The sequence below is a fragment of the Caloenas nicobarica genome, chromosome Z (genome assembly GCF_036013445.1).
Source record: "Caloenas nicobarica isolate bCalNic1 chromosome Z, bCalNic1.hap1, whole genome shotgun sequence".
Lineage (NCBI taxonomy): Eukaryota > Metazoa > Chordata > Aves > Columbiformes > Columbidae > Caloenas > Caloenas nicobarica.
Window position 1 is genome coordinate 76,299,693 of NC_088284.1, and position 22,648 is coordinate 76,322,340.

The window sequence follows — 22,648 nt, forward strand, 5'->3', positions numbered from 1 at the left end:
CACGGCTACCTCATGAGACCTTGAGCAAATATTTTGTTGTCTTAGACAGCACTCATCCAGAGATGAACCATCTCGATCTCATTAGCACTCTCAGGATAAATGTGTTAGCTACATAAGATGCTCAGCTATCTGAGACAAGTATTTAGTACATTTAAATATCAGTCCTTTGTATGACTGAGTTACCTCTTTCATAGCTTGACTTTAGGCAAATGATGATTATGACATTAAAATTGTTATATTTTATTACCTTTTCACATTGAGTGTAATAGACAACAATGTACAAATCGAAAGAGAACCTCTGACTTTAGCTTTTATACAACATACTACAGTTTCCCACCTGCAAAAGCCCATCATGTATTATTGAGAAAAGCCTGGGCAAGTTTCACAGTGTTGACTGTTTTATGTCTTCATCAAAGAGCAATGCAACAGACAAATGAACCAGAAATGTCACAAGGAGATGATACTGGCGATTAAATAGGCAGTTTTCTTGTTTACATGCTGGTAGACAAGACATATTAAATGTAGAAGAGATTTTTCAAGGTTCCTCACTTGACGCATAACTTGCAGTAAAGTTTTGGTGATGAAAAACCACAGACAAGATGGTGTGAAGTGAAGTGAAGCAGCACAGGATGCGGAAGCTTAAATAGATCTGTCCGCACAGGAAAAACAGGAATAATTTTAATCTTAACTTTTATACTGTGCTTTGTGCTGCCTCTCTGTCCCTTTTGCATGACTCAAGCTCCAACTTTTCTTCTGTCGTGAGTGACCTAGATCACTGGTGAGGGATTTTTTTGTGTAACGATATGGCAATATAGTAATTGATTTCTTGATCCAAAATTCACAAAGGATCAGCATAATTCTAGCAAATTTTGTATTTCATGTATGAAGGTTAGTATGCCTTGGGCTGGTTTTGGACAGTTGTACCCCAAAATCACAACTTTACTGTTTATAGAATAATTTCAGCATATTTTATCAAGTTGAAATTACGACAAAATAGTGGTATTTCATTACAGCACATCAACTCCGCTTTTTCTCCAAGACTTCTCCAGTAATGTTAAGCCATGAAAATAAAGATGTAAATAATTATTTCTTCTTGCCAATTCTGTTACAAGAGATGCAAATCTCATTAAACAAATGCTGGCAAAATATTTATGCATGAAAAATACAGTGCCTCTGAAGGAACATTTTGGTAAATCAGTCTTTCTTAGCACAAAACCAGTGTTTTGAGAGAAGAAGATGGAAACAGTGGAACATTTTTTATTGTAGAGAAAGCACATTGAAAGAAAAACTCTCATTGCTTATTATAAGGGGTATTAGAATGGAAAAAATTCAGTCACGAACAACACTCAAGCCTCTGATTTATTTGAAACATTTATTTCTGCAGACTTCCTTTTGCAGAAGAGTGGTATCATTTGGGCATGGGACTTGGGCTGGAATAGTTTCAGGTGACAAGTCAAGGCAAAGGAGAAATTTCTCCCCTCCTTCCCTCCCCCAGCCCCCACTAGTAGTGAGGAGGCTTCACTGCATTGGGACAGTTTATCAAATATTGGCTGCAACACGGCTGTGGTTGGAGCTGTCATTGTTCCTCCCTTTACAGAGGATGCAACTGTGTTGTACACTTTGCATTCTTTCATGGATGGCAAAGATTTACTGGGAATCTTTTGGTTTGGAATCTTTTTGTTTTGTCAGTTAAGATCAGGATTAACACTAATAAATCATTTTCCTTTCCGGGTCTTTGAAGTACTAACTAGCTTTTCAGTTGTGTTGTTATGCCTTAGTGTCGAGATTTAAACTCTTAAAAATCAGAGTTACTTTTCGTTCGTCATTACTTGATCCCTTGTTTTCCCACGCAGAATTCTGTAGGTGTTACGAGGCTCAGAGAGCAGAGCAATAGGGGATAATTACAGAGAATTTGATGTAACTTTGCAAGCTGTGTTTTCAGCTCTGGCATTTGACTGACAGGCAAACAAAGAAGCACTTTCCTGGCAGTTATTTTCCCTGGGACTGCATCAGACATCCTGCAACACAAGAGACTGAGAGAATTCCCTACCAGAGGGCACGTGATGTCAGCAATGGCATCATAACCACGCCTGGGGATTCGTTCTGTGCATTCGCATACGCACTTGTACAGTATGAATTTAACAATGCTGAGTCCAGGTCTTGAAATCCAGCTCCCCACGCATGTCGTGTGGTGTGTATAATCTCTGCTGCCTGAGAGGGAAATGTTCCCTTTTGGAAACGTTATTGGCCACATAGGTGAGTTTCCAGTCTGCCCAATTTTATTCCATGATGGTTTTTAGACATTCAGTCCAAACCAGCAAAAGAAATCCTGAAACAAAACATCGGAGTTTGTTCGCTTGAGGCTGTTGGATCTCGAGGAAACCATTTGTGTTGTGGAGGAAACCAAAGGGATATCTGAAATTAATGGGGTAAATATAGAACTGAGATAACAACTGTGATCTGGCTGAGAGCCAAGGAACATTATTGTCAGCAAGCTTTTCGAAGTATTCTCTGGAACTACTAAGTAACCTCACAGTGCTACACTTAGTTTTGCCTAGCGAATTTTACTACCAGAGATATTTTCCTGTGATGCGAAAGTGCTGCTTGAAGAGTAAAGCCCTTTCCTACCTTCACATGCATCATGACTGAAGGGAAAAATATGTAGTTTTACAGAGAGGAATTGACTTAGTTTTTTGTAACTCATGATGCCCCTAATAGTTTTGGCAGTTTGGGGATTTCAGATACTTAACTGAAATGACAAGTTATTACTGTGGTTATGAGGAATTCAGATTATCCAAGATATCCCTAGGGCGAAGATTAACCAGAATGACATTACTAATGGACTATGTAAATTTGGGTAATGAAAATTAGATGGAAAAAAACCCCTGAGAATTAGCAGAGTGGTGATACTGTGAAATGTTTGATTTTCAGCTTTTATTCTGATTGGAAAGTCTGTGTGCTCATTTTGGAGAGATCAGGGCCAGCTGAGTCAACAGTTGTTCACACAAAAAGGCCAATTGTTTTATTTACAATTTGCAAGGACTCAAAAAACAATCTTACCTGCTGACGGTGTTTTACTGAAAGGTCTTCGGAGCATCCCAGTGCACATGATAGTGTGCAGGTAGAAACCTGCAGCACACAAGATAATTGCTAATTCCTTTGTTCTTGGTGACATTATTTAGTAACTTAAAATTTTGTGTACCTCGTTGTATGTTCAAGATCTCTTGGTGGAACATAAAGATATTCTAAGTAAAGGGTGTGAAATGGCTTGGTTTTTGAAACAAGAACCAACACGCATATTCCTTTTATTCAGTGTTGCTTTTTTGTTGTTGTGGGGTTTTTAAATTTTTTTAAAGACACCTGACCACATTGAGTTGCATCAAAACATATGGAAGATACTTGCTTCTTTTTTTTTCCTTCTATTTAATCAAATGGTCACTAATAATATACTGACTGCAGAATACCAGAGTAAGGCTTGAGAATGTATTTCAATTATTGTCAAATGCATGTTTTTTCAAGACACATAAAAAGAATTCACAGGACCTCCCTGGACTCTTCTGAAAAAACACATTACCATGCTTTCTAAAACGTCATAGGCAACACAGGGATGTCATAAACAATTTGTTTCAGTGATAGCTAAAATTTTCAAAATATTTCTGAATTTGAGTTAAAATTGGAAGTTATTTTTTGTCAAAAACTTCAAATAATTTTTAGATTTGACAACTGAGAAGTTATTTTTTCAACACTTTGAAAGCAAAACATATTTAATTTCAAAAGAATATTCAATAGAAGAAACCTGGACCGCATTAAAATGAAAATAACTGTTACTTCTGCTCTCTTAAAGATAATATTCTGGACAGTTTATGTCTCTTTCAAAAAGGCTATAAGCATGTGTTTAATTTTCTTCATAAAGTGTTAATTTTAAACCAGAAACTTATGAGTAGCTACTACTTGCTTCTAAGAGGTTTTTACTGATCTATAATTGCAGCATTGATTGGAAAATAGGTTGTAGAAGTGGATGTTGTCTGATTAAATGTTAAGTCTACACATTTCAATACATTAAGTCTTAAATTAAATTTTTCAAACAGAGAAACACACTGTAATAAACCTAGTGATTAACCCCCTCAGTCTATTATGAGTTCTAATTAGAAAAATAAATGACCAATGTTTGAAGTAAAATACTTCAATGTGGAAAGCCTGGAAGTCTTCAAGATAATTCATGCTTGTGTATAAGCATATGTGTTTGAATTTTTTGTTTGCTTGTTTTCTGCAGTTTTAAGTCTCAAAGTGAACTCATTAATAAATTCTAGACCTTGTAAATAGAAAGAAATTGTGCTATTTAACATAGTATATGAGCTGATAAGACAGTGACATAAGTGGAAGTCACGCAACATCATTGACAAATTGAATGTATTGCTGACAGTGTTGGCCCTGTCAAAGGTGACTGAAGTCAGTCATGCAGGTTGATGCAGGTTGTAACAGAAGGATCACTAAACGTCCAAATGAATGCACCATTGCCAGTGTCTCTGATATTTTCTCATTGTAGGTCTTACAGAATTTCCTAGATTGAGGTTTATAATGTTCTGGCTCCTGGAGTTGTATTCTTTCAAAGTTAGTTTCATAAAGTTACTTTTTCTGCATCTACAAGTGCCAGAGGGAAATACAAACTTTTGAACACTAGAAAAGCACAAAATTAGGTATATTGCATGGTATTTGACTGGAAACCCTAACTTTGGTAGAGGGAATGTTGAATTACTGAGTGACTCAAGGCTGGTGGAGTAGGTTTCCTATGGAATTACGTTGCCTGTGACACCTGTAATTACAGGAGACTGGTTTCAACAGCACAGGTATTCCTTCTTTGTCTTAAATTCCTACATGGGAAAACACAAATAAACTCTACATTTCCTTTTTATTACACATTTTCTGACTAAGGCAGAGGGTGCACTTAGGCATCATTTTTGAAACACCATGAAATCAAAACCTCACTGAGTCTTTGTTATTACACATTTTCTGACTAAGGCAGAGAGTGCACTTAGGTATCATTTTTGAAACACCATGAAATCAAAACCTCACTGAGTCTTTGTTTCTAAAAGGAGAAGTCCATCTGTCTTTTCAGCTATTTTTTCTGAGGTGCTTTTTTTTTTTTTTTTCCTGTGCCTTTTGTTTTCAGTTGGTGTAACTCTTGAAGTTCTGTCAAATACTTTGAAAGATGACCTTTGGGAAACTGTAGATACCCAAGAAGGAAAACTCAAATCTTCTTGGCAGCATGAGGGATGTTGAGTTTTTCTTCCCTCATGGTGAGGGTTTTGGGGTCCAACCCAGTTGTGCCTGTTCCTGCAGAGGGACAAGGAGGGTGAGGATGGTGAGGAGCTGCAGGAGAAGGGTTGAAGGATGGGGAGGAGACAAAGCCCTGGATCATGTTTGCTGTCAGCTGCTTTAGCTAATCTTTGGGCTGAAGGAGAAAGCCAAGGCCACCGACTCGGGTACAAGGATCACAGAATCACAGAATGTTTGGGGTTGGAAGTGACCTCTGGAGACCATCTAGTCCAACCCACCTGCCAAAGCAGGTTCACCAGAGCAGATCACACCGGAATGTGTCCAGGTGGGTTTGAATGTGTTCAGAGAAGGAGACTCCACAACCTCTCTGGGCAGCCTGTTCCAGGGCTCTGGCACCCTCACAGTAAAGAATTTTCTCCTCATATTCAGATGGAACCTCCTGTACTTCAGTCTGTGCCCATTGCTCCTCATCCTATCACTGGGCACCACTGAAAGGAGTCTGGTCCCATCCTCTTGACACCCACCCTTGAGATATTTATAAACATTGATGAGATCCCCTCTCAGCTTCTTTTCTCCAGGCTGAACAGACCCAGCTCTCACAGCACACTTTTCTATCTGAATCCCTTCCTTTGTGGCAGAAACAGCAGCCAAGCTTGGCTGGACATGGGCTTTTCAGTGAGTCAAACGATCAGAGTGCCTGTGCTTTTTAGTGAATTCTGGCAGTCCGCTGCCTGAGAAAACAGTTTGTAGTATCTCAGTCCGACTTACGCGTTCCAAGCGATCCAGGACCTCTGTCTGAAAGGTAGCTATGATCAAATAGGCAGGTTTGTGAATGCTGGAACCAGTCCCACAGACAAACCTTTGCTTTCTTATGTTTTATAGCTTTTAAAACCTTCACTGTGTTTCTTTTGCTTTAGTTTTGGGTTTCCTAATAGAAAAAGACAAGGCTTTTTTTCCATTCTTGTTTTTAGAAAACATAATATCGATTAGTATCCTGTACTGCAGATACTATAAATAAAAGGCACAATTCTGATCCAAAACAGATTATCTCAGAAATAAGACATTAAATTGTGCTAAGACGCTCTTCAAAGTGCTGCTTGAAATGGCTGGGCTAAATCACCATCTATGAGACCTCACTGCTGTAAGAATACGTGGACATCATCCTTCATCAATCTCAAACAACAAGTAAGAACGCTGAATAGAAATTACTAAAACAGTAGGAAACCACATAAAAACAGCCTAAAGCTACACATTCATACAAAACAAAAGGGAAAATCATGCTAATAAAGACTAATAAATGGCATTTCAAAAAAGAAGAAAAATAAAATCTGTCTCCATAATTCTATCATAGATGTCAGGTGGTTTGGGTTTCTCCATTAATACACTTCAATCTACGCCGACCCTGTTTCCACGCTCCGCTCCTGGATTCCCATCCTCTGTGGAGCAGCCAGCCCTTGCTGCTCGCTGACAGGAGCTGTGTGGCCATTGTGCTTAACAAACCTCATGTTCTGCTAGAAGAGTGAGAGTCATTTACTTCTTTCAGAGTGTTCAGACATCTAAATTTCGAGGAGACCATCCCATGGACAGTCATGTTGGATGTGTAGAAATGGAGGCAAAAAACATGGTTTGTGAGTCCAGTAATCCAGACTGCAGAGTTTTCTGTCTGTGTGACAAGACCTGCTTGTGAACTTGAGTGAAACTGGAGGAACCACAGCATCCATGGATGTTTTTTAGCTCCTACTTTGCAAAATTATTTGAGGCTTATTATGATGAAACAGGCTGTGGACTTGGAAGCAAAGTTTTTCGTGAAAGTAATGATGGGCTAGATGGCTTACGTCGAACTTACACAGCAAAAAAGCAAAAGTCAAGTGAGTATTAGGATGAAGAAGAGGAAGTCAAGGAGGACTGTGACTTCAGAGCCGAACTGTAGTCTGCCTTGGTTCTGCTTATATATATATAAAACAAACAAATCACTTAGACTTATAAATTACACATGCCTGTTAGGATTATATACTTTGCTGTAGGTGTCTAGGAGGTTTTGATTTATAAATTATGTGTTAGTTAAGGCCACTGCATTTGCAGTTTTGGGAAACTCTTTAATTTAACCTTGTTAAAAGAGATCTGCAGTGTAAATAGTGACATTAAATTAATGATCTCATTTGCAACACCTGTCAAGCTGGAAAGACAAACAAAGCTATGCAAGACACAGATGTAACTGCAAGATGTGGTGAAGGGGATGATTGCTGTGGTACATTGTTCTTCAGACTGACTTAAAACAAGGCAAATTCTTATTAGTATCATAGTAGTTTCTGAAGTCCTCAAACAGAGTGAGAATCTGGCATAATCTTTCAGAAGGCAACCTTTGTACACAGACACACACAGGTATTTGTGGGGTGGAGGGAGGCAGATGAAGGGACTGAGAATAAAATGGGGACTATGACTTGATCAGGGTCATGGGGAAAGTCAGTAACAGAACTCTTCCAGCTCCTAATATGAGACTTTACTACTTTGCCGGAGGGTTATAAAGCCACTTTGTCCCTGTACCATTCCTAGTGCAAACTGCTGTACTAGATAAATGACTTTCTGTCAAGAGAGAGAAAAAAGTCAAGTTTCGGTCAATTATAAGGTTTTCTATGACGAGCACTGTGATCTCCAGTCGAAGTAACAGTCATACAAGAAATATTCTTCATTAACTAATTTGCAGCAATAAGAATCTTAGCAGAAGGTATCAATCTCTACGACTGATGAGTAAGTGTCATTGTGTGACACACTGTGAATTATTAAACCTTGAACATTTTGTTGTAATGTGAGATAAAACGTGGGAAGTGCACAGATGGCATCTGTGCTGCGCATTGTGTGTCCCCTTACCTGTTCAGTCCAGTCTCACCTCCTTCTCTTTATACATACAGTTCATTACATCTGATGTTTTAACCTCCTTTTGTCTCTTTGATTAATGAAGATTGTATGTGTGTTCTGTGTCAAGGGGAAAAAGCCAAGAGCTTGATCCGAATTATATTTCAAATTTATAACACGAAAACCTTGTAGAATATCAGTAAAGGAAAAGGAATGGTTAAAGAAAAAGGGAAAACTGATAAAAAATGATAAGGAGAAGAATTAATATTTTGAGACCTCATTCTTTTGGTTTAGAAAATTGACATTTTCGCAAGAGGGACTTCGGAACTGTGTTGTCAGAGTCACTACAGATAGCAGAAATGATGCTTTAACAAGTCTGACTTCATTTCCCCTCCTTTTAAAATCTTGTTTTCACTGACAGGCACATAGCAGAACTGCTTGTACTTCCCCCATTATTATTTTTTCCTCTCCAAGTGTGAATGTGAGCCTGCACCACAAGCGGAGTCTGGAGCAAGCTGTTTGGTGCCCAGCCACCCCCTTGGCTTTCTCCACATGGAAGCTGCGAAGAAAGTAACTTTGCTGCCGGTGGCTCAGCGGAGTTCCCTGGGCTTGGCTGCCCTGCAAGGAGGAGGGGTCACATCCAGCTGGTCCACAGCAGTGGGTAATTTCTCTGTTGGCTTTTCAGAGGTTGAGCCTGAGTGTGACATGCGAGTTAAAGGAGACACAACAGTAGATGTACAGCTATGGGCAGTAAGACTGTTTGCAAGAGAAACACAAGTCCCTCTCAGTCTTCCCAGAACCAGAAAGCTTCCAGCTGCAACTGAAGACAAAAATATAAAATGAGGTATAAAGCACACCTAGTCTACCCCAAGACAGCCAGTCATAGGAAACTGTTTTTATTCATTGTCCCAGTTTTGCTTTGTCGTTGCTCAAAAATATATTCAAAACCTTCTTTTTCCTATATCTATCACAATAAAACTCCAGAATTTTCCTTCCAGTGTTTCCATCCCCAGTTTTCTTTTTTGAGAGGTACAGAGCAATTTTAAGAAGTATTTAGTGGTGATACATCCTTTCAGAAAGGTCATTCAAGTGCAATTCCTGTTTTAAAATCAAAATAGTTACACACACACACACACACACATACACACTGCTTACTGGCTAAAAGCATGTGTATCTACAAATAGCAATATCCTGGCAAAAGGTATAGCCAGATAAAATATTATCAGGATTGAATTTAGAATCTGGCATAAACTAGCAAGTTGTCTCTTCATTACTTTTTCTCAGGGCACTTAGCAGAAAAAGAGTAACCATCTGAATTGAAAGGGAGACATTTTTACTAACTGGAGTAAAATTGTACCTATGAAGAGAAACAGAAATATTCTAATCGATCTGATTGTTAAATGAATGAGTATAGATCAAGCAGACTTGAAAGTAACATTTCAGATAAATGTTGAATGTTGAAAGGCTTTTGAAGTATCAGGTTTAATAATTTGTGCCCATACATTCTAAACACAACATTCAGACAACTTCTGAATCACCAGATTCAGTGGAGTCAGGATCCAAAAAATATTGAGTAGCCTTGCCAATATGGGATTAGTTCTGGGTGGTTAAGTCAGACAGATACAAAGTAAATGAGGGATAACACACAAAAAGATCGAAAATCAATAAAACCACAAAATAGCCAACGGAGGTGGAGAAGTCAAGAAATAAAGCAAGGTCAATGTTATAGAAGTGATTCAATGAGTCAGATTTAAGTAGAAAACAATATTTATTCAGACTAGATGTTTTGTCCTTACTTGGATGGAATCTCGTTCAGTTGCAAAAGCTTCATAGGCTGAGCTTTCCTGTGGGTGTTATGTTGGGATCTGTTTTTCTAGTGACAGAAATCTGCTGGTGAATACCTTGGGGGCCTGATTTCCCACTCTGCTCTGGGCAAGTCCACAGGGAAAGTGAACCTGCAGTTATACAAGGCTGACTTAAGTTGTGAAGTTTCATATCTAAAGTGTAAGAAAATCCTAGTTTGGAGAAAGATTTAAAAAGTCATCTGTGATTTTCAATACTGTGGAAGGTTTGTTTTGAGATGAGCTTCCTTATGCAAAAACAGAGTAATTTACTGGATGATGAGGAACTCAGGTGAGTTTCAGCTCTCAATAACTGGCCGAGTTACCACAGAAGTCTGTGGTCGTGCAAAAGTTTGAAATTCCCAGCCAAGATCAAGATATCACCTACTTAGAATCTGTACAAAGACAGACCAGTTGAACATTTGGAGAAATAAAATCAAGCTGCTCCACTTGACTGAGTCATTTTCTTAGATTTATGCCTGATTAAACAAACCTGAGCCTAATCTAAGACAGCATCTTAACCAAGTATCAGGTGTATCTTTTAAAATTTCACTACCTGTTAAATGAAGAAGGCTTTCTAAACATTTTTGATAGTTTATTTTGTTCTGGTTTTGTTTTACATTGTGAAATATATCTTCACTTAAAGAGGAGTCTTACAGCAGAAAGTATAAGCTTTTTTTTGCAGGGCTGTTTTTTTCACCTTGCTTTGTAGGCTTTCTCCTTTTTTTTAGTAACTTAATCATATCTTGGATTTGTTTACAATATACTGGTGTATGCTGAACAGGGAAATGTATGAAATGCTGAACTTGACTATTACTGGGTATTATGGAATATTATGGTATATTACTGAATGTAATACACCTTCCCTCTCTATTTCACTTCTGTATTCAGTCAGAATCCTTTCTTAGTCCAGCAATATGAAACAACAGCAGCATGTATTAGGAAACCCATTATCAACTTGCTTAATGTTTCCATGCTGCAATCACTCATCTGTCATCTCAGCAGCCAAATGCCAATGTGACATCTGTTATACCTAATTCCGGTCACTATCCAGAATGTCTCTGCACAGAATTTATCCTGCTTTCAATCTGAGTTTCCCCAAGAATATGCCATTTTCATAAACATAATGGAGTTATTTATCAGAAGGAAAAACATTAGAGAGGGAAAGGTAACACCCATACAGTCTTCCAGCCAGCATTTGGAACATCTGAGGCCATTTCCCCATGTGTTTATCTAAATAATTCCCCCAAATATTCAATGAAATTCCTGACTGCAGCTCTAAGAATGAACACAGATGAGTTTCTAAATCAGCATTAAAGAGATGGAAATACAGTTATGTTTTACTAACACATTAGATTACAATTTCTTATTGTAGCAAAAAATAATTACCCGCAGTCACCAGGGAACCAGCCATTCTTTTTTGCCTGATTTTCCTCATTATATCTTACAATTAATATGAAAAGTCCTGGTAGAATATTTTATCACCAGCCTTTCAAGACAAAGTTCTGCCTAAACTGTATTAGTGACATCTACATTAATGCACCATCTTTTGCATAAATATGCAAACACTATTGGCCCAGGTAAGCAGCGTGCCAAAAGTGGCAGAGTCTATAAGCATCTTTACACTTTTTTCTACTCATATATCAAAAAAGAGTTGCATTTTTGCAAACTTCAGATTTTATCTATTTCATCTTCTTTTTTTATTGCTTCCTCATCTCATTGAAATGAGTGAGGGGGTGGTATCAAACATGTTTTCTGCTAAAGCATGGAATTATTTTCCATAAACATGTTTTTTCTCAGTTACAGTACATTGAAAACATTCGGTGCAGTAAGTTACAGAAACCAGCACGGGACGGACCTTTCACCATCGTTTTGTGGTTTTCCCCACGAATTCATTAAAATTTCACAGCTGGTAAGACCTGGATTCCATGGTCTGTGAAGAACATGTTCTGGAAAGGCAGAAACACACCGTATTTGAGATACCCCAACTGCTGTGCAGACCGTGGCGGATGTAATTGAAACCAAGTATTTTAATTTGGGGGCACGGTGTCAGCCAGAGGATACAAGTTCAGGAAAAATCTTCAATGACAGCACTTCAGAGCCAGGAGTAAGTCTAATTAGCAGGGGACAATTTGAGACACAAAAGATTAATGCACCCAAGGCAGCAGTAAATCTCTTCCTGAACATACAAACTACTTTCCCCACCTCCAAACTGTCTGTCGCTGTTAATCATCATCACTGCCTTGAAGTGCTGTGGCTAAGAACAAATGTTGATAACCACTGAAACTTAAGAAATCATCCTTCTGTGTTGGTCACCTACATTTTATTGGTGAAATAAACAGGGGTCTTTTTTCTTTCAATCTTGTTTATCATTAAATAACTTAAAAAAACCTCTGCCTGTACCTTGTAATATAAAAACTGAAAAAATTTAAGAGATAACATTGTAAGGTTTTAATCAAATTTATTGTAAGTTTGCATGAAATATATAAAATGTTATGATAATAAGTTAAATACATGTGTATGTTGGTTCAATTTAATGTTAAAAAATCCTTATGCAATAACTTAAAACTATTGAAGAAATTGTTGAGATATTTTCCCCATTTTAAAACTGTCATTCCAGGTGACATTTGTGCAAAATGGATTTTTTTTAGTTTCAACTCATTTACATTTTTTAATAGGAACTGCTCCATTGAAACCAAATTACAGATTCTAGTAAATATATGTAGCACCTCAAATAAGTGCACAGCAAAAAAAAATAAATTGGTAAACTATTACAATGCTTCCTTATTTACATAACTTAGTGTTTTCAAACCAGATAGAAGATAATAAGCAATATATTGCTTACCACTCTGTGAAATTTTGTTCACTAATAATGCAGGGTGTGTGAAGTTGTCTCTTTGAGGCTATAAGTATATGACCAATTAAATTCTTCTTCACTGATTTCAGTGAGATGAAGGCTTCTACCATGATTATTTATCTATTTATATCACTTTTCCTCCAGGCAATAATCAGTAATCAGATGTTCATTAAAGGTTGTTTAATTTAATGAGTGTTTAAGGACAAATAAGAGGCTTCATTTATCTATTCTATGTTTAAACAGTGAGTAATGAGAGGTTAACCAGCTAATACATTCCTAAGGGTTAGAACTGCTTTGTTCTTCTAATACACAATTTCAGACTATTCCTTGCACCTACAAAAACTTTCAGCCAAGCATAGGCTAACCCAAAGCCCCTTGAAATAATTAGAAAGGTATTTTTCTAGGATTTTGCCTTACTGGAAAAATCTCAGCATCAGGAACTTGAGATTTCTCCAGAGTATATTCCTGAAACCATGTTCAACACAGGCACTTTATCATGGAAAATGATTTAAGGTGACTCTAGTCATGGTTGTGTATATATAAATCTGTGTTGTAAATAGCTTGTAGACTGTTTCATATCTTTCATTAAACGGTTGTAATTAAGCAATGAACCGCACATCAGGCACGGTTCTCCTGGGTCTGGGGAGAAGTAATGGGAGACAATGAGTCATTAAGCAAGAGCTGAGGTGCGCAGCTCCACAAATAGCTATATTCTTAGCTATATTTTTGGATTCATGAGAAAGAAACAGTCACCTAGTGTTACTGGATAGTGGCAATTCTTTAACATAGATTCTTTCAGCTTCAGGATGTGCATTTTTTCAAGGACTTGTCATTTTGAACACATTTTTAATGCTAATACTCATTTGCATAGAGGGGTAGTTTTAACTTAGATAAGCATGTGAAGTGTGGAATACAAATGCTTCCACAAATTGATTTTCTTTATTAAACTGTTTGCGCTTCAACAGCTCAAAGACAACTGCTGGTGCAGGGGATGCCACCTCAGCAAAATTCTGGCACAGAAAAATAGAAAATGGAGGATGGGACGGGAGAGATTTCATGTCTAAGTTATTTATGAGTAGCAGATCCTTTTCAAAAGAGATTTAGTTAAGCTGCTAATTTACTGATTTTCAAGAAGTTGGAGGCTTCTTAAGGAATGGTGTCTTCTTGCATTCTAAATGCTGGTGATGTCTCCTGGTTCATTCTTGTAATATCGTATAGAGCAGGAAAACACCAGAGGTTTCTTCCTAAATCCTGAACTCTCCTTACTTTGTATAAGAGCGGTACTGAACAGCCTCTCAGTGGTGTGCTTTCTGCTTACCCATAGATGATGCAGACATTATGGCTTTGTGAAACACAAAGAATTGTTAAATCAGCTAGGAAACAGCTGAATCCTAGCTGAATCTAGTGACACTAACCTTGTGCCTTTTTGTTTTGCCCTTATAGCAGGAAAGAATCCTGTTGTCACCTTTTACACCAGAGATGATACAGAGAAGGACGTGACCCCCAGTCAGAGCTGCTGGCTGTCAGCTTCACTCCACATCCCCACGCGTGTTTGGAGGAGTCTGTGTGTGCTCGGGAGAGGGCAGGGATGCACAGGGCATCTGTGCGGGAAGAACCGTACCATAATGCAGTGTGGAGGGAGACAACTGGAAACGGCCATTGAAGGGCCCCCGCTGACCGAGCCCGGCATTGCTTCAGGACAGGCAAGCATTGTTATCTTGCTCATTTGGTAACAGGCAATCAGAAGGGATGGTGTGGAAAGGGTCAAATAGAGAACAGGGTAGTAACTTACAGACCACATTACGTGCTGAAGCTTTGATTTCCCATTCAGATCAGCTCTGTTGTAATGAGAATAGGAGGACGTAGAACACAATGGCTTCTATGAAATGGCCCATTTTTTTAAAGACAGAATGACTGGCAGAATTTTACATCTGCACTTCAGTTTTATGGCTGAAAGATTGCCATTCTTGGAAGACACGGCAATTTGTCATTGAGTTGTCTATACCAGACTTCGCTGTGACTTATTCCCCCTCCCTGTACCATTAAGAAGAACCAAACTTTAGGAAGGAGAAGCACACAGTGGAAATATTCCTCAGTGTTCTCTGCTTTTGGAACAGAAGATTAACATATACCTACTATTATTATCTTCTGTCTCTTTCCCTCCATGCTGTTGCTGTGAGTAACCTCTTGCAGTTGAAAACATAATCTTGTTTTTCTTTGAAAACCAATATAACCAATGTCTTGTTTGCAAAGAGGCCCAGAAAGGCACTGCTTTGTTAAATATCTGTCTGTGCCTGTGCATGGAGCAAGAAAACTTTCGTTTGGGACATAGCAGTACTAGTTTATCTAGAATGACCTCTCAGGTGGTGCACTGTGCTGGTACGTATTTTCCATGCAAAGTGGTGGAAGATGCTGTTTGGGAACAGGCAGGAAGATTAGGCACAAATTTCAGTGTGAATATCTTTGAGGCAGCTGTACTCCCACTCTTAAACAGTCCCAAAAATAAAGTGTCTCTTGGACATAGTCACAGGATTAGAACTGCCATGGGAATGAGCACGTACTTGAGATTATTTTGCAGGTGCTTTAATATTGAATGCCCATTCAGGGAAGGGAAATTAAGCTGCATTTGTCATAAATCTCCCCATGGATTTAAGCAGAAGGAAATCCAAACTCTAGCTGTCCTCTGAACAACAGAGAAAGGCAAGGTGAGGAAATCAAGGACAGGAGAAGTGGGTTCTGGGGAAGCTGCAGGAAGCTGTGTTTGGAGGGAGACAGTGATTTTCTGGGTAGGTAAGAGTTGAGCAGCAACCACTGAAAGGAGATGGGTTTCAAGGACGAGAAGTGGAAATTTTGCTTTTGGTGGAGGGAATTCATGAGGAGGTGCCAACAGCCTGAGTAGTTTTAGCAGTTTGAGTGCCACAGACAGTCCATGGGACAAGAGAGCGTGTGGCACTGCAGAGCCTGTCAGTTTGCTTTGTTCAGCACATATCTCCATGCTCTGGGTGTTCTTTGTCGGGCTGGTGATGTCTGAACTGTGGGATATTGTTGTTGTTTTTTCCTCTTGCAATAACATTTATCCATAAGCTGCTTTAGTTCTTTCCTAGAGTGCATTTTATAAATAATTTGCAGACAAGGTGCATTTAACATCAAATTAACACATGTACAGGTCCTGCAGCCCTGCTGTTGTGAAGCTGTATTGGATTTTATAAACCACCTGTGTGAGATTAATACTGCAGTTTATGACAAAAGGCCAATTCTCAGGTCACAGGAAAACAGCACTCTTAATGCATTCCTCTGATCTTTCAGGTCAAAGTATATCTTCTGCCTGTCTCCTTCCTGAAAATAGGTCCTACAATTTTAAGGGGCAATGAATCTTCCAGCCAATATTTTTTTCTTTTAGAATACTTGTTACACAGTGGTCTAGAGATAAGTCCTGTGAGGTAACTGAGGAGCAAGGAGCCTGTGCAGTGGTGAATGATGACTGCTGGAAACCAAAGCTGATAAAAAGCTGTACTAAGTACGCCCAAAATTGAACCTGTTGTGGCAGTGGCTAAAATAATTGCTCAACCGTACACACACCAGACCTAAGCAGCTAATGAATTAACTCTGCAATCTGCAGTTTGGCAGAGAAGAGTGATAGTAAAAAGAGTCCAGTTCATATAGGTAGGAAGCACAGTGCTTCTCAGCATTGTCCCCTCTGGGAAGCAAAGTGCATGTCTAAGCTGACACTAGAGAGAGTGCCCACTTCTGCAGAGCAGCTCAACAGAGGAATGGCCATTAGGCTGCTGCTCAGACAAAAGAAGTTTCCATTATGGGTGAAGTATTTTCCACCCTTGATAACTCTGGCATGAACTGCTCTGACTGTGGTATCAGAATGGGGAAGTTGTTTTCCCTTCCTAGAACTTGATTTTTCACTGGAGTGCTCTGGAATCCCTGAGACCAAAGGAGCCTTGCTTCAGCCTGTGACTGAAGTCTGTCGTGAGCCATCATTGAGACGACCAGGTCAGAATGCTCCAAAAACACCTCCTGAAGGTTTTGCTCCCTCAAATGACACTGCAATTCAATGAGACCTTGCATTACTTCCCAGAGGTACAGAAGGCAGCCTCAAACTTATCAAACAGCAGCACGAGATGAATGTGAGAATGGGGTAAGAAAATACAAAGCAAGATTCACAGAGGAAGGAAACTGGAGTGAAGGAAAAGGAAGAAAAACTCATAAGTGAAGATATTAATACAGAGGTGAGTTTGCACAAGAACCTAGTCTTGAAATTGGGTTTGGTTTGGTATTTAGAAGGAAGGTGGGCCTAACTACTTCCGAGGTCTTTTCTTCATTTCACTTGAAAAGCCAACTAAAACCAAGCATGTTTTTCGTACTTGCTTATTAATTTACCTATTTGGATGTTTTCACAGGAATTAATAAGCAGAGACTCTTTAATGTCACTTCTATCAATGGAAAAAAAATGTGATGCTCAGTAGTCATCACATGTCTGAATGTTTAATTTCTGGTTCGACTAAACTTCCACCTATGCCTGAAGGTCATCTTTCTGTCCTTTATGCAGGCAACAGTACACCAGTATTCTTGACAATTATGTAGCTTATTCTGTCTTTGCATAATAAAAAGAAGCAAACTGATCTAATTGTGATTTGGGGACGGCTGAGAAGTACACACATCGACTGAAAAAAATAAATATTTTCTGATTTTTTTCAATAAGTAAAAATCAATCAAACAAAAATTTTACTACTACATGTTTCCTATTACATGTTTGATAATAGTAAAAACAAAGCCTTTCATATTTCATATATTCTCAATGGGATACATTTCTTTTAAGCTCACACACGCCATATAAAACACCTTGTTCTCACTGAGCTGAGACAATCTTTTCTTTGTGTTCATGGACAAACCTACATCAGCATATCATCTTCCTTCTTGGGGAGCAGGTTGATCCTGAATTATGGTCTAAAAACATACTTTCCATAAACAAACCAGTTCTAACATTTACATCCCTTGGAAAGGTTAACTGTAGAGGACTTAGCAGGGACAGGAGAATTCAAGGAAGACACTATTGCACCTGAGCTCTGTGTTATCACTGCGCAAGAGCTGTTCCCAGCAGAGCCATGCTTGGGGAGATGCAGATGGAGCAAGTCTCTTCTTTGATTCACAGATCTCAAGGTTATCCATAAAATTAGTGCTGGCATATGTGTTTGGCAAAGAAGGACAGAAGGACTCTCCTCAGGTTAAACACCAGCACAAATAAACAACAAACAGCTACGATAAAGTGCCACCTGTACCCGTTGGGTCATGTTCAGCCTGTTATGCTTCAAGGCTCCTGATGAGGTCTTAGAACTTTGGACTGGGAAAACATTATTAAAAGGAGGGTATTTTTTGAAGCCCTGGATTAGAGCAAAGGCATCCAAAAGGGCAGTGATCTCTAGGGAAAACTGAGCTGGAACTAAATCTACAAGATGCTGCCAGACAATCTCCCCCTTTCCAAGTAACAGTGGAAGGGCAATGTTCCTGATGCATCTCTCCAGCTTTTATCTGGGACAAAGTTGGAAGCTATACAACCATCACATTCAGGCTGAGATTGCATTGACCTCTGCAGATATTAAACCAGTATCTTGATCACTCCACTCTTTCTCAGAAATACAAATATATCTGTTCACCCCAGTGACATTACATTAAATAACAGAAATGTGGTTTGAAAACAGAAAACAGGAGGCAAAAAAAAAGAAAAGGGTTTTAGAGACAATTTTGAGTGTGAAGAAAGACAAAGGCTTTGACCACAAGTTTGTGCAGCAAACTCCAGCAGACATTTAACATTCTGTGGTCCCCTTCCTGCCCACCCATCCAGAGGTAGTTGTGTCTATAAGAAAAGTGGAAAAAGTGGAAAAAGTCATATACTCACAGTTCAGTCACCTCAGTTCACAACCTGGTGCCTTTGCTCAAACCAGCCTCCATTAGAATTTAACTCCAGTATCTCAGTGAGCAGGCACAGCAGTGGTACAGCCACACATTCCTCTAAAGCACGTTTGCCATGGGCAAGGTAACCAGTATCTACCACAGTGAAGGACGTGAGGGCAGAAGGTCTTTCATTGCTGGAGATGGGTCCACCAGACCTCATCTGCAAGCAGTCTTCATGTCTAAAAGATTTGTGTGATAGAACCTTTTTTGATAAACTAGCTAGTAGCTGTATGCCTGGCTACCATGATTCCATATTTAACAGCATGATTCCTTTCATCTTCCCAGAGACGTGTTCTTGTACTTATTGAGGGCTGAAGCAGTTACACAAAATGTAACAGAGATAGGATAGCTGCTTTCTGTAAGAGCAAAATGTTGACAACTTGCCTAGAAACAAAACTGCCTTGAAAGATGCTGTTTCTGTCCACCCAGCACACAAATTGGGAAGGATGATTTGTCAGGAAGTACAACAGTCTTGCCATAATCTCACCTGAAGTAAATGACTGTTTAAAGTTTACATTAAGTTCCAGGCTCTTCATCCACAGAAACTGGGAATTTGGCTTTCTAACCACTCTCAGTTATGGCCGGTGGAGGCAATGCTTCCTAATACCGATTCAATGTTATTGTACTGTGAATTCCTAATTCTGCAAGGTATTTAGGAATGAAAATGCCTCTTTTAGAAGACAAATGGAGCAGAGCACTCCCTGGGACTACTCATTTAATTGTGGAATACTGTGGTTAATAAGAACACTGTAAAACTAGGCCTGACTTTTTAACGAATTCACTATTTTCCTGTAAGCATTGAGATTTCAGGGAAGGTGATTGCCTATCAGGGAACAATGGCCCTGTGAATAAAGTTTCAATTCCATTATTGCCGCACTTGGTAAAGGAGAACAGAGGATCATATGCACTGAGAAGGTGAAAAGTAACTGAGTTGACTTGTGAGAGGCACAACTCAGTGAGGAATGAAGTAACAGCCAGTTCTCTTCATAAAATATGTAGGACTCTGTGTCCTCTCAAAGTTCCATGACTGCAACACGTCTGAGTTCTGGGTGTCTTTTGCCATACACTCTGGTCAGGGAATCTGCTGAGTTGAGTCTTACGGAAGCTTGAAGAACTTTCTTTTCAATCCCAGAAGACCCATCGTGACTCCAGCTGCTGACAAAGGCATCATCCCAAACTGTAGCCTCCTCTTTCAGAAGAGTAAGTGATGAGCACCAGTGGCAAAGGTTATTTACCCGTGTTTCAAAGGGTCAACACTTGCCTTGATGTTCCACTCCAGTGTAATGGAACTTGTGAAAATTCCCCTGCTTTTCTTCCAAAACCCATTCTTCCTCCCAGGGTAAAATGAGGAGATCATGTTCAGCAGCAGAGACATCTCTGAGCTTTCGCAGGGTGGGGATGGAGCAGGTTGGGAAGTTTTATGGGGAGCGGCTGAGGGAACTGGGGCTGTTGAGCCTGGAGAAAAGGAGGCTGAGGGGAAACCTTATCGCTGTCTGCAACTACCTGAAAGGAGGTTGGCGCATGGAGGGGGTTGGTCTCTTCTCCCCAGGAGCAAGTGATAGGACAAGAGGAAATGGCCTCAAGTTGTGCCAGGGGAGGTTTAGATTGGATATTAGGGAAAATTTCTTCATGGAAAGGGTTGTCAGGCATTGGAACATCTCAACTACTCATTCCCCAGTGCTGGTGGTCAGATGGCTGGCTCCTCCTCAGAGCTCTACCAGCTCTGCAGCTCCTGCGGTCCCTCCCTGGGGTGCCCCACTGCGCTGGGCTGGCCCAGGGTCTGAGTCCTCCTCACACTGTGCTCCTGGGGGAACTGTGGGTTCAGGGCAGTGAGTGGCCGTGGGAGACACGGCACCAGCAGGGCCGGGGAGTCCTTAGTGGGGTTCAGGTCCCCCCACTGCCTCTGGACTTCTTTGTCTTTGATATTTCAGTGGCATTCGCCTTCACCTGCAGTGAGGAGCACAACCCCACTGTGGCAATCGCTGGGTGTGCCCTGGCTGGATGAGCTTTGGTGGGACACGTTGGGCCTGATCCTGCACCACTCGCTGCTGGGACAGCTGCACCGGCACAGGCAGGTCCCCCAGCCATATTTCTAGTCCTTTCCTGACCATGTGTGTCCTCAGGGCTGAACAGGCTCTGCCCAAATGTGCAGGTCCAATGGAGTGGGCAGACCTCACCTCCAGTGAGCTCTTCCATACCGAGCCAGGCACATCTCCCTCGGGCTCTCACACGGAGGCTCTCAGAGTAGATGGAGCCACTGCAGCCATGGCAGAGCAGAGAGCCCTGCTCCACCAGCTCCTCCGGGTCCTGCCACACCTCCTGCCAGGTGCCGGCACCCAGCATGGCTGAGGCCCTGGGCCCATCCCACTCTGACAGCAGCACCTGCTGCAGCTCCTGGGCAGCCTCGATTCACTGGGTGCAGCTGGGGATGCAGCACCAGGTCCTGTAACACGGAGCCCATGGGGCCACCTGCAAACCATGGAGCGGTTGTCTGAGCCATGGAGGGCCAGGGGCACTGGGACAACCCAGGGATCCTCCACCTGGGCCTGGCAGCTCTGAGAGGCCCTGTCCCCCAACCTGGGACACACCAGCACAGACCACGAGTTGCAGACACCGAGCACAAGGACCCAGGAGTGGGTTAGGAATCCCAGTGCCATTATCACAGATGGGCTGAGACAGGCAAGGACCAGCCCGGTCCAACTGTCCCTGCTAAGGCCAGGCCACCTGGACCCAAGGACCACAGCCAGGTGGCTTTTGACAGCAGAACCTGCCCAGACCCTCAGCCCCGTGCCTCTTTGTTCCCCTGCATCTCTCAGGAGATGCCAAGTGGTGAGAGGGTGAAGGGCCCCTGGGTGCCTCTCACATCTGCAATGATGAGGAACCCAGAGAAGGAGGTTGGAAACCACCATCTAACTTATTATTTGGGTGCCATTTCACCTTGATTTAGCCCAAGGGAATTGTGAAACCACTATGGGCCCCTGCATTACCTGCTCCTGGTCTTAACAGCAGGAAAATGGCTTCTCACCAGACAGGGAAAGGTCTCTCCCCCACTGGCAGCTCAAGCTGTTAGAAGATCCCTGGAAGAACATTTGCAATGAAGATACAAAAGCAGAGCTGCCACAGAACTTCTTTATTACTCTCCCTAAAGGAGCTGTGGTGCCTGCGTGTGGTCGTCATGTCTCGCCCTCTTCCCATGCACCTGTACTCGGTACACACAGGTGTACTCTGGGTTTCCCCAGTTGCTCTCCACCTGGAATCTGATGTACCGAAAGGCACCAGAGGGCTCTGAAGAGTGATGCAGGTTCCCTATGTGACCACGCTACGATTGCTGTGTGGTGGGGCTAAATCCACTCAGTAGCTAGCCTTCTGAAGGGAATTCTATGGGCCAGCTAGTCCTCTGCCATCACACCGCTTTGCATTTCCAATCAAATGAACAGTAAGTTAATCTCTGAATAGTCACTCATCACTTTTATTCTTCCCTTCCAACACACTGTACTTTTTGCTGTGATTTTTAGCTTGGGCAGCAGCGTGTCCATGTTTTTTGTGTAGTGATGCTGGGTTAGATTTGAGTTGATGGTTTCTGGTGGCAGGCAGCCCAGCAGCGGTGCCTGACCACAGCTTGAAGAGCACTCTTATGGAGCACAGGATGCAACATGTGCCACGGTGGGAGGGAAGGGCTACCAAGAACACCAGTTCCCGCTTTTTGCTTTCCCCTTCCCCCAGCTTAAACCCTCTCACCCGTTCCTAGTGCTTGGCATAGTCACTCATTACTGTTCCCCCAGGCTTCGGGATGCCGGCAACGGTGGAAGAGTTTGTGAGCCTGAGGAAAGCAAATAAAGAGCTGTGGTGCAAGGGATCA